The sequence below is a fragment of the Silene latifolia genome, chromosome 1, assembly GCF_048544455.1.
Source record: "Silene latifolia isolate original U9 population chromosome 1, ASM4854445v1, whole genome shotgun sequence".
Lineage (NCBI taxonomy): Eukaryota > Viridiplantae > Streptophyta > Magnoliopsida > Caryophyllales > Caryophyllaceae > Silene > Silene latifolia.
The window spans coordinates 131,143,018-131,157,324 of record NC_133526.1 but is presented as its reverse complement, the minus strand read 5'-3'; positions in this window follow the sequence as shown (position 1 = coordinate 131,157,324).

Sequence of the window (14,307 nt, the reverse complement as noted above, 5' to 3'; positions counted from 1 at the left end):
AAGAAAGACACAACTAATGATAATCAAAGAAAATCAAATCAAGTTGACACCATCCTCGGCAACGACGCCATTTTTGGTCGGACTATCGTTTTCGGTTACTTGTCGTTAGGAGCACCTAGACCAAAACAATATTTATAACTTCACAAACTACTCTACTATTAGTAAAGAGGTAAGTAAAGGTCGGATCCCAAGGGATGGGTATTGATGTAGGATTTTCGATTGCAAGTAGTGGGGTGTCTAAGGGTGTCACAATTTGGGTTGAGATAAGAAGATCACTAAACTAAATAACAAGGTAAATAAACAAGCAAGATGATTAAAATGAGATGTAAACAATTGATTAAAAGCACTAGGGTGTCATGGGTTCATAAGGGATTCATGGGAATTGATCATACATATATATTCTCAAATTATAAGCAAGCAATTATTGTTGTGATAGGATCGAGTTGGCTTATATCTTACAATCCTAGGAAGGTTTGGGTCCCGGAGCCGAATCGATTAGATTGTACAACATCTACAAGTCGACTTAATCCTCCCTCTTCAACTATATGCATGGTCTAATGAGACTCGAGTTGGTTTATGTCTTACAAGTCTCATTGAAAAGGTAAGTGATGGGTAAAAAATGCAAGGATTCATAGGCTCGCATTTCATCAAACATAACATGTGCATAAGTTGAGATCACAACAAGCAAGCTAATAAATTATGTGAACATATTAGATTAAGCATAAATCATCCCCCATGTTGGTTCCCCTAATTCCCCAGTAACCCTAGCTAAGAGACTACTCACTCATTATCAAGTTTAACATGCTAACAAGGTTGTCAATCATATTAAAATAGCAAAACATGATGAATGAATGGAAATGATTAACAATAATTAAAACAAAGGTTAAGAGAATTATACCTAGTGATGATTCAAAAATAATAAGCAAAGAATAATAGAAGTACTTGATGATTGATGGAAGGTTGTCAATCTCCCAATAATACCCAAATAATCTTCAATTACCCAAAATAAATGATGAACAATAGAGAAATTAAGGAAATGAGATTTGTATTAATGTTTAATTAAAAATTGATTACAAGATTAAAATGAGATTAAGATTGCATAAGAAGAACATGATAATCTAATTAGTACAATTGGGTATTTATACTAAGGATTAGGTACATAAATTAGGGTTACTAAGGGCTTAAATGACGATTAAGACCTTTAAGAAAAGTTGAGGAAGTGCTCCTCTCGAAGGAGATGCTCATCTCCCTTTCGCTAGTCTTCAAGGATTATAATAAGAGGGTTAATGAACCTAACAATTGGAATCAAGAGCTTTGGTTGTTGCATGCAAATCGTTTTATGTCTTTTACGAGTTATTAGATAACTAAAATAAAATCCGGAAAATTTGTGTAAGTATGATAAATGCACGAAATTTTGATGCATGTTTACATTTTGGTCCTAAAATGTTTTAGGTCATTTTAAAGGGTGATGCTCTTTCATGTACGCATTTTACTCTATCAAGTACGCATTTTCCAAATTTACCCCTTTTATTTTTTCCAATCTATCTTCTCCCTTGCTATTGCTTCACTAAAACACAAGAGCCTCATCCATTTATTTTTAACATTCAACCGTGATAATTTGTGAAATTATTTCTAAAACATAGGGCAAACTATAATCATATTCCAATAAACTTCCAGGCAAGTTGAAATAGAGGAGCTTAGCATGGGATTAGTGACGATAATTCCTAAATCAGGAGGAAAACTAAAGAAACGAGAGTTCTCATAGTGTACGTACTTCAAATTACAATTACCAAATACAACAATAATTTTGTTTAATTTGGTGTATGTAATGTTGAATAAGTTTAGCACTTGACAATTTAGTGTCATCAATCATACTTACAATTTTAATATTAAGATGATTTTCTAACTAGGATGCTGAATGGATTACACTCTCTTCTGCAGCTACCACCCATCTCATTGATCCCTAATTGAAAAATCTAAAACCCTAATTAAATATAAAAATGATTAAACCAAATTAACCCCAAAATTAACTTATTTTGTTTGATAAAACAACTAACTACTTGTTCGACATGAGAAATTAAGATATATAATTGAAAACTATGAGAAAAAATTAATTAGGTTTCATGAAAAAGAACAGAAGGAATTACAAAGGCAAAAGGGTAGTGAGTGGAAACAAAATGAAAAAATGCCCATGAAAAAGTAAAAGTTGTACATGAAAGAGCAACTACGATTTTAAATGATTTATGGAAGTTTATTTCTCTTTTTATGATTTTTAGTTAAATAATTATATTTTAGTGAGTAAAATGATGGTTTATTGACTAAAAATAGTTAAACTTCAATTATGACCTTAAAATTTGAACATTATCTCACATGCATATTTTACTTATTTTATGTAAAATTTGAGATTAATTCGAATAATTTTGAATGGTTTATGATTTTAAAGGTTAAAATGGAATAAATCGATATTATATAAGCTAAAAATACCTAAAACGAATTTCATGGCAAGAAAAAATTATTTTAGGTTGTATTTATGTCTTGCATGTCAGTTGTCAGATTAGAAAATTGATTATATTAATTTTTGTATGCTTTAGGCATTTTATTTGATAAAACCGATAAATCGCAACAATATTTCTCTCTAAATTAATTTTTTAACCCATATTTTTGACATTATGAGGTTCATGGTAATATTCTAGAATGTTCAAAATTAAAATTTCAAAATTTTGGATTATTATAATGAAATTTGGAATTATTTCATAATTGTTACGATAAATGGGGTTAAATATGAGCAACAATATAAAATCAAGTTAGATTATTGTCAAATTTTAGTGGACACTAACTTTTGAGTCCTAAATCAGTTGGGACAATTAACTTGGACTTAAATTTGATTTAAGTATTAATTAGTGATTTTAATAAGTTAAAGATCACGCATTTCCATAAAAACCGAGCTATATACGATATAATCTAGTAAGGTGATTTGGCACATTCATTTTGCATGTTTGAATACATATATTTTGTTGCATAATTTAGGGATGAATGTCATTTAAATTTATGTAATTTGTCAATAATGTAATTTGTCTTAGTATGGCCTTAGTTTTAATTGGTATTACCCGTAATGAAAGGGAATATCGATTTGGTTGTAATTTTAATGTGATTTCGCATCATCGTTTTGTAATTTATTATATTTATTTTTGTTACAAATGTATAATAGGAATAGCTATGTGTTTTATTATTATTTTGTAATTCTGGGGTTTCCTAAAGACGGAGCCAGTCGGAAAGGAGTTCCGATCAAGACGGTGTTTTCCTTGGGAGGCGTGTCACATGAAGTTCAAGGAAAGGAGTTGGTTTCCCAATATGTAATAGATTATTAGATTTTTTTTTTTAGGAAATGCCATACTAGGAAATTGTTTTTCTTTACATTTTCTTTCTTTATATGTTTGCATGCATGCCAAATCGCCATAACATCACATGCATATCTTTTATATCGAATCATCGACGTTGTCAATTATAATTATCGATAGATCACTAATTTAGTTCACTTAAAAGAGATAGATAATAAATTAACAAGACCTTCACATTTTATAAAAATTGAGACTTAGCCTTACCAAATAGTAGGAACTCATGAATCCCAATTTCATTAGGGGTACAATACGGTATCGAAATATTATACCGGAGTGCTTTCTTTTAACGTTAGGTAAGTGGGGTAATAAGATGTTATTAGACTTCGAAATTTGGTTGATCTCAACGAAAATATTAGGGGGATCGTTGTCTCAATAGGTTCGGGCTAAAGATGATCTTAGTGTAAATTCATCGACCAAGAGTTCTAAGTGTAGAATCGGTTAAACGAGTTAACCCACCAAGTTATATTAGTAAAGGTTGTAGAGGGGCCATTGTCCCACAATCGAGCTAGTATGAATTTGGGCTTTGGAATCATTTATATAATTGGGTGGAAGTCATTATATAAATGCTAAACTTGTCTAAAATATTTACAAGTCTAAATTACGATAAATGTTTATTATTTCCTTCATCTCCATTTTTGTAGTTATTTTTCCGTAATGGATTCATCTAATTTTTTTACACCGATCATCATTGATTCATGGCTCCAATCATTCAATGAAAAATGCTTCTTATATGACAATGATACGACTAGAGAACTGCGATTTGGCATTGGTGAGGATGGAAATCTTTGCTACCTTACCACTTCCACACCTCCCACTCCCACATTCATGCCCACCACTTTGGTGAGAGAATCTTGTGAAGATAATCTCACTAATTACATGACATCCTTGTTTGTAGAAGCAAGGAGAAATAAGAAATTGAGCGGGAGTTCTAGCAAGAATGTCCATGAAACTAAAAGGAGTAATGGTAATTTTAAAAGAAAGGCAAAGAAGGGTAAGAAACCCAAACCCAATAATGGAATAGAAGTGGATAGTTGGACTACCACAACCAAAACCAAGAAGGGTGCCAAATCCTACGATAAATGTCATTATTGTAATGTCATGGGCCATTGGAAGCGAAATTGCCCCAAGTATTTGGGAGATATCAAAGCTGGACTTGTTACTCCAATCGGTAATGTCTCTTCCGAGATTTATGTTATTGATATTAATTATACATCCACCTCAACGTAGGTATTGGATACGAGTTGTGGTTCTCACCTTTGTAATCATTTACAGGGTTTAAGAAGTGTGGAAGCACTTAGCAAGGATGACGTGGATCTCCGATTAGGAAATGGATCTAGAGTAGCCGCCATTTCAAAGGGAACTTATGTGATTGCCTTAGCTAGTGGTTTTGAGTTTCATCTACATAATTGTTATTATGTACCCACTTTGTCTAAGAACAGTATTTCCGTTTCTATGTTAGACATAGAAGGATTTTCTTTCACCATCAAAAACAATCGTTGTATTTTGTCTAAAAATGACTTGGTCGTGGGCTAAGCCACTAATATTAATAGTATTTATGTTCTAGACTTCCAACTCAACTAATAATATCTACAACATCGAATCAAAAAGACTCAAATCAAGTGATCCAAATGAATCTTACATTTGGCATTGTCGATTAGGTCACATAAACAAGAAACACATCAAAAGATTAGTTTCAACTGGAATAATCAAACCATTTGATTTCGAATCATATGGAGTATGCGAATATTGTGTCCTTGGCAAAATGATTCGTCCTCCTTTTAGTGGTAAAGGGACACGAGCAAGTGAACTATTGGGACTAATACACACCGATGTATGTGGTCCAATGAGTATCACCGCTAGAGGAAATTATTACTACTTCATCACTTTCACCGACGACTCAAGTAGATATGGGTATATCTACTTAATGAAGTATAAGAATGAAGTTTTTGAGAAATTCAAGGAATTCCAAAGTGAAGTACAGAACCAATTGAACAAAAAGATTAAAGCATTGTGATCCGATCGTGGTGGTGAATATCTAAGTAATGAATTTGATTCTCACTTGAAAGATTGTGGCATTGTGTCGCAACTTACTCCACCTGGCACATCACAACTCAATGGTGTGGCCGAAAGGAGGAATCGAACCTTACTATATATGGTTTAATCCATGATGAGTCAAACGGATTTACCAAATTCATTTTGGGGATTTGCAATCCAAACGGCTATTCGATCATTAAACCAAAGCCCAACTAAAGACGCCGAAAAGACACCATATGAGATATGGAAATGAAAGGTTCCTAATTTGTCATACTTAAGAATTTGGGGTTGAGAAGCTTATGTCAAGAACAAATCTGTCGATAAGCTAGCACCAAAGTCTGATAAATGTATCTTTATAGGTTATCCAAAACTATCTCGTGGATATTACTTCTACAACCATCATGAGAAAAAAGTGTTTGTGGCTTGTGAGTCTGTCTTCCTAGAATTGGATTTTATTTCTAGGAGACAGAGTGGGAGAAAATTTGAACTTGACGAAGTTCAAGAACCACAAACTGGAGAAGAGACGCAAGAAGACGTTCCTTCGTCGTCCAATTCAGTTATTGTTCCTTGCAAACCAAGGAGGTCATGTAGAGTCAGTCGCCAACCTGATAGATACGTAGGTATTGTCAAAATGGGTTGTGATTATGATGTGATACTTTTAGAAAGTGATGAACCTATAACCTACAAAGCGGCCCTTTCTAGTCCTAACTCAAAGCTATGGCTAGAAGCCATGCAATCCGAAATAAACTCTATGTATGACAATCAAGTGTGGGACTTGGTTAATTTACCTAAAGATGTTAGACCTCTTCAGTGTAAATGGATCTTTAAGATAAATAATGGCATAGATGGACATGGTGATGTCTACAAGGCAAGTTTAGTTGCAAAAGGTATCACTCAAGTTCATGGTTTACACTATGATGAAATGTTTGCCCCCGTGGCCATGGTTAGATCAATTCGGATCATGTTAGCGATTGCCGCATTTCATGATTATGAAATATGGCAAATGGATGTCAAAATCGCCTTCCTAAATGGGTATTTAGAGGAGGATGTGTTCATGACACAACCCGAAGGTTTTGTAGATCTTTAGAATCCTAACATGGTATGCAAACTTAAGAGATCCATCTATGGTCTTAAGCAAGCATCAAGAAGTTGGAATCATCGTTTTAATCATGTGATAAGAGAAAATGGTTTCACTCGATGTATCGAGGAACCGTGTTTATACATGAAGTCTAGTAAGAGCAAAGTTGTCTTCCTTATCTTGTATTTGGATGACATACTACTCATTGGGAATGATGTACCAATGCTCACCTTCGTAAATGGGTGGTTGGTAAATCATTTCCAGATGAAAGATTTAGGAGAGGCACAACGCATATTAGGTATCCGGGTCTACAGAGATAGATCTAAAAGGATATTGGCATTAAGTCAAGAGTCTTACATTGATAAGATTCTTCATCGTTTCAACATGGATAAATCCAAAAGGGGTTTTATTCTAATGGGTAGTGGGATCACTTTGAGCAAGTCACAGTCACCCACTAAACCCGAAGATGTTAAAAGCATGAAATCGATTCCTTATGCTTCCGCTGTTGGATCGATTATGTATGCCATGATATGCACACGACTCGATATCTCATATACTTTGAGCATGATATGTAGATATCAAGCCAATCCAGGTGAGAGTCACTGGATAGCTGTCAAGAATATCCTTAAGTACATGAGAAGGACTAAGGATTCATTCTTGGTGTTTGGAGGAGATTCCGAGCTGCGTGTAAGGGGTTACACCGACTCGAGCTTTCAAACTGACAGGGATGATATGAAACCCAAGCTGGCTTTGTTTTCATGATAAATGATGGTGCCTTTAGCTGGAGAAGCTTCAAAGAGTCAGTTGTTGCGGATTCTACAATGGAGGCTGAGTACATTGCAGCATCTGAAGCTGTCAAGGAAGCTGTATGGATTAGGCAATTCTTAGAGGAGCAAGGAGTAGTTCCTTCCGCCAAAGATCTTATCACACTTTATTGTGATAACAGTGGGGCCATCTTTCAAGCTAAAGAGCCCACGTCTATTAACAAGTCTAGACATGTACCTATGAAATTTTATGTCATTAGAGATTACATTGAAATGAATGAAATAGCGATTTGTAAGGTTGGGACGGATGATAACATTGCTGATCCTCTAACCAAGCCTTTGTCGCAGCCTAAGCACGAACAACATGTAGTTTCCTTGGGTCTTAAACGCATGCCTAATTTGTATTAGATTATGAGATATGAAATGATTACATCGTTTTGTTTATTCATATATGATAATCGTATTTATCGTTTGAGTTTTATCTTAAACTCTTTTATAACTTTGTTATATCCAAATAGGTTGTAAGGACAACATTAAACCCTATTAAAATGAACTGGATTAACATAGTATTGACCCCTAGTCACTTATATGAGGTGACGTCTCCTAGTGACTAGAGTGTGAGTCGATTGATGGCAAGTTCAAGTGCCATAAGGTCATAAGAGATGACCAGTCGATCACATAGGCACACTGTTTGAGACACTCTATCGGGCAGTGACCGCTTATAGAGTTATGGTAATTTTTATATAGCCTGGTCGTGGCGAGAGCTACTATAGTATTCTTTTTGAGTCGATTCTTTAACTAGAGACTGTTCGCCTAAGGCGGCACAGTTTCTGATTGACTTTGATTTTTGCTCCACGACTTCCGGATATGGAGTGCAAACAGGCATCTTTTGGGTTATGATGAGATGTGGCTATTCGAAGGGAATAGTGCGATAGGAATTGTCCACTCTCTTGTCTGGGTTATCTAAGTCTCAGGGCCACTCGAGGAGTAGTGAACTGGAAATGCGTGGCCACGCTCGGAAGGTATCTATGGCAGATACTTCCGGTCAAACAGTTACTCTCCAGATCGAGGAAACCACTCTAGATATGATCACATAATAGTATGACCTGCGAGACACCTTGCATTGAGTGGGAGAAAGTAATAGGACAAGAGAATTGGTGACGCACACTTGTCTCGAATAAAAGGGAGATTTTTGGAGTATGTGTCCTCAACAACAGTGCGATCACATATTTAAAATTCATGATAAGAATACATAAGAGATGATACATTATATAGTCAATTGATCAATATTCATCGGTAACGATTGGCTGACTAGAGTTTGACGTTACTGTCATTTGACGGTGGTGATCAGTTGATCCCTTGAGGTCATGAAACCTATAGGATGGAACCCAAATATTTATGATCAAATGTATTTGATACGGGTTGATCGGTCCGTTATATATATATATATATATATATATATATATATATATATATATATATATATATATATATATATATATATATATATAGAGAGAGAGAGAGAGAGAGAGAGAGATGGGCAGGATCCGGTGAATTTGCCACTTTTTGTGAGTTACCCCTGCATTTATATACCATTGGATCTAACAAGATCAAGGGCTGAGATTAGACCAAAAAAAATACACATACTCATTTTTTTCTCTCTCTTCCCCTCATGCTACGTTTTCCCTGCTTCTTCATTCTTCCCCTTTTTTTCTTATTTTCTTCATATTCTTTTTTCTCTATCCTATTTTCTTTATTCTTTCTCTCTTTTTCCTAATTTCTTCAATTTAATAACATTATTCAATCAAATCATCACAGAAACTGGAGTAATTCAAGTCGAAAACACAAATTAATTCATTATTTTCGTTCTATTTGATTTATACATGCATCAATTGTCAATTTTTGCTCGAAATTTACAGAAACCCTAGCTCGAATCGACAAAACGAAGGTAAGAGTAGATTACATAAGTCAATATATGTTATTTTGCGAGTTATTTCAATTGCTACTCCGTTAGTATGCTTGTTTATCATACCGTTGACATTTGATTGATGATTTATTATCATAATGCTGAAAATTTGTTGGTAACCTATAATTAGCACACCAACTGTTTGTTAAAATGTCTAGTTGAATTTAGAAACTCAATTATTGTAATGAAAAAACGTGGTTATTTAAATGCAGAAACGCGGTTATTTTAATGTACAAACTCGATTATTGTAATGTACAATCTCAGTTATTGTAATGTACAAACTCACTTATTGTGGTGTAGAAACACTGGTATTTGTAGTTATTGTAATGTAGAAACTCAGTTATTGTATTGAATAAATTGTGTTATTGTATTGAGATGAAACTCAAATATATTCAAATTTCTTGTTCACTCGTTAGTTGTTGTAACATTACATCTCGATTATTGTATTACTTAAACCCAGTTATTCTATTATTAAAACTCATATATTGTATCTCATAGTTACTTCTTGGATGTTATGGTAAGTAATAATCTGCTTTTTGGTGATTTGCAGGTTGAGTCACGATATACGCGGATAATTGACGTTTAATGGAAAAATTGATGTATATACTTGGTCATTTTTTGTTAGCTTTCATCTTGTTTAATTGATTAACTTAGTTATTCTAATGTAGAGAAACTCAGTTATTGTAATGTAGAAACTCTGATATTTGTAGTTATTCAAATGTACAAACTCAATTATTGTAATGTAGAAACTCAGTTATTGCAATGTAAAACTTTGATATTTGTAATTATTGCAATGCAGAAACTCGGTTATTGTAATGAGTAAATCGTGTTATTGTATTGAGATGAAACTCAAATATAATCAAATTTCTATCTTGTGTTTGTTTTCATGTTGTTTAATTTAATAACTAGTTATTTTTATTCAATTAATAATTGAGATTGGTTAATGCAATAGCAAAATCAGAAAAATGAAATAATATTATATAACAAGGTTAAAAAAATCACTTACTTTCATTATAAAACTTTCCAACCCATTACATTTAAACATCTCCAACAAATTATATCTAAGCATCATTATCATTACATCTAAGAGTTTCAAATAATACATCTAACAATGGTAACATCACAAATATTACATATATTTATCTCCGATACTACGTCTAAAAGTATTTCTTCCAACGAAAATCGCGTCTTGTCGTTGTTTTCACCATTTGTCCGCCAATATTTCTTCCCGACGAGAACCATATTTTGCCTATTGATGGGGGCTGAATCCGCAAAAATAAAAGCTCCCTGAAAGATCAAAAAGCAAAAAAAGGAGGTAAGTTATAAATAATTATTATATAAGCCCACAACACTAACTCCAAATTGAAATAACTAAGTTAAAACAATACAATAACTAAGTTTGAATAATAGAATAACTCGGTTAAAGCAATACTATAACTATTATTAATAGAATATATTCTAACATATATAGCAAACAAGAAATAACTAGAAAATACAATAACTGAATTAGAATAATGGAATAACTCGGTTAAAGTAATACAATAACAGTTATTTACAGATTAACACAATAAACAAGAAATAACTACAAAATACAATAACTGAGTTTGAATAATACAATAACTCGGTTAAAGCAATACAATAACGAACAACAGCAGACAAAGTTCATGGTGGTAACACACTAAAACAAAAACTAAAAATTATCAAAGATACAAAATAACACAATTGAATAAGAAGAAACTTATCAAACAACTTACAAACAACATGAAAGAGCACAAGATCGTTTAGAATTCTCATATCAGACTCAAAACCCTATAAATTATTGGGAAAAAAATGAGAAAACAAGCAATTTAACAACAAAACATAAGTGCAGACGGACATACAATGAATCAGCAAAAATGAAAAGGATATTAGATAAGAACGATAATGGAAACGCACCAGTCAGATCTAGAAAAAAAATTAGTACTTATCTATAATGAAATTGAAGAGACATACGAAGATGAAGCGAAATAGACAACGAAATCTCCTTAATTGATGACAAATTTGAACGAGGATGATGAAGATTGAGTTTGTAGCCAGCAATTTGAACGAAATTGAACGAATTTGATGAAGACGGAATTTGACAAATTTGAACGAGCTGACGTACGTCGTTCTGTTTTTTTTTTTCTGTTTTTAGGGAGAGAAAGGAGAGAGAGAGTGATTCTCTAATAATGAGGGGAATGAGAGAAAAGTGAGTATTTATAGGTTGGGCAAGATTTAATCTCAGCCATCCATTTTAGATGAGATCAATGGTCTAGGTTTAGAGGGGTAACTCACCAACAATGACCCAACTCATATGATCCTACTTCTAGATCTGACTGGTGCGATTCCATTATCGTTCTTATCTAATATCCTTTTCATTTTCTTTGATTCATTGTATGTCCGTCTGCACTTATGTTTTTTTGTTAAATTGCTTGTTTTCTCATTTTTTTCCCAATAATTTATAGGGTTTTGAGTTTGATATGAGAATTCTAAACGATCTGGTGCATTTTCATGTTATTTGTAAGTTGTTTGATAAGATTTTTCTTATTCAATTGTGTTATTTTGTATCTTTGATAATTTTTAGTTTTTGTTTTAGTGTGTTACCACCATGAACTTTGTCTGCTGTTGTTCGTTATTGTATCGCTTTAACTAAGTTATTGTATTATTCAAACTCAGTTATTGTATTTTGTAGTTATTTCTTGTTTATTGTGTTAATATGTAAATAACAGTTATTGTATTACTTTAACCGAGTTATTGTATTATTCTAATTCAGTTATTGTATTTTCTAGTTATTTCTCGTTTGCTATATATGTTAGAATATATTCTATTAATAATAGTGATTGTATTGCTTTAACCGAGTTATTCTATTATTCAAACTTAGTTATTGTATTGTTTTAACTTAGTTATTTCAATTTGGAGTTATTGTTGTGGGCTTATATAATAATTATTTATAACTTACCTCCTTTTTTTGCTTTTAGATCTTTCAGGGAGCTTTTATTTTTGCGGATTCAGCCCTCATCAATAGGCAAAATATGGTTTTCGTCGGGAAGAAATATTGGCGGACAAATGGTGAAAACAACGACAAGACGCGATTTTCGTTGGAAGAAATACTTTTAGACGTAGTATCAGAGATAAATATATGTAATATTTGTGATGTTACCATTGTTAGATGTATTATTTGAAACGCTTAGATGTAATGATAATGATGCTTAGATATAATTTGTTGGAGATGTTTAAATGTAATGGGTTGGAAAATTTTATAATGAAAGTAAGTGGTTTTTTTAACTTTGTTATATATTATTATTTCATTTTTCTGATTTTGCTATTGCATTAACCAATATCAATTATTAATTGAATAAAAATAACTAGTTATTAAATTAAACAACATGAAAACAAACACAAGATAGAAATTTGATTATATTTGAGTTTCATCTCAATACAATAACACGATTTACTCATTACAATAACCGAGTTTCTGCATTACAATAATTACTAATATCAAAGTTTTACATTGCAATAACTGAGTTTCTACATTACAATAATTGAGTTTGTACATTTGAATAACTACAAATACAGAGTTTCTAAATTACAATAACTGAGTTTCTCTACATTAGAATAACTAAGTTAATCAATTAAACAAGATGAAAGCTAACAAAAAATGACCAAGTATATACATCAATTTTTCCATTGAACGTCAATTATCCGCGTATATCGTGACTCAACCTGCAAATCATCAAAAAGCAGAATATTACTTACCATAACATCCAAGAAGTTACTACGAGATACAATATCTGAGTTTTAATAATAGAATAACTGGGTTTAAGTAATACAATAATCGAGATGTAATGTTACAACAACTAACGAGTGAACAAGAAATTTGAATATATTTGAGTTTTATCTCAATACAATAACACAATTTATTCATTACAATAACTGAGTTTCTACATTACAATAACTACAAATACCAGTGTTTCTACACCACAATAAGTGAGTTTGTACATTACAATAACTGAGATTGTACATTACAATAATCGAGTTTGTACATTACAATAACCGCGTTTCTGCATTTAAATAACCACGTTTTTTCATTACAATAATTAAGTTTCTAAATTCAACTAGACATTTTAACAAACAGTTGGTGTGCTAATCTAGGTTACCAACAAATTTTCAGCATTATGATAATAAATCATCAATCAAATGTCAACGGTATGATAAACAAGCATACTAACGGAGTATAAATTGAAATAAATTGCAAAATAACATATATTGACCTATATAATCTACTCTTACCTTCGTTTTGTCGATTCGAGCTAGGGTTTCCGCAAATTTCGAGCAAAAATTGACAATTGATGCATGTATAAATCAAATAGAACGAAAATAATGAATTAATTTGTGTTTTCGACTTGAATTACTCCAGTTTCTGTGATGATTTGATTGAATACTGTTATTAAATTGAAGAAATTAGGAAAAAGAGAGAAAGAATAAAGAAAATAGGATCGAGAAAAAAGAAGATGAAGAAAATAAGAAAAAAGAGGGGAAGAATGAAGAAGCAGGGAAACGTAGCATGAGGGGAAGAGAGAGAAAAAAATGAGTGTGTATATTTTTTAGTCTAATCTCAGCCCTTGATCTTGTTAGATCCAATGGTATATAAATATGGGGGTAACTCACGAAAAGTGGCAAACTCACCGGATCTTGCTTATATATATATATATATATATATATATATATATATATATATATATATATATATATATATATATATATATATATAGAGAGAGAGAGAGAGAGAGAGAGAGAGAGAGAGTTGTGTGAGTTGTGTGAGTTTGTTGAGGTCGAGTTTAGAACTCGAGTCAACGCAAGTTTATTATTCAATTATGCGATGATTGACTAATGAAATTTTATACCTTATTGTAATGTGATTAAATAAGATTTAATTTAATAATTAAGCGTTAATTCATTAAATTAATCGAGGTATTGTATTTTTAGAGGTAGAGGTTATTTGTTGATTATATTTTACAAGGGTTGTAAATTAATTAAATTGGACATTAT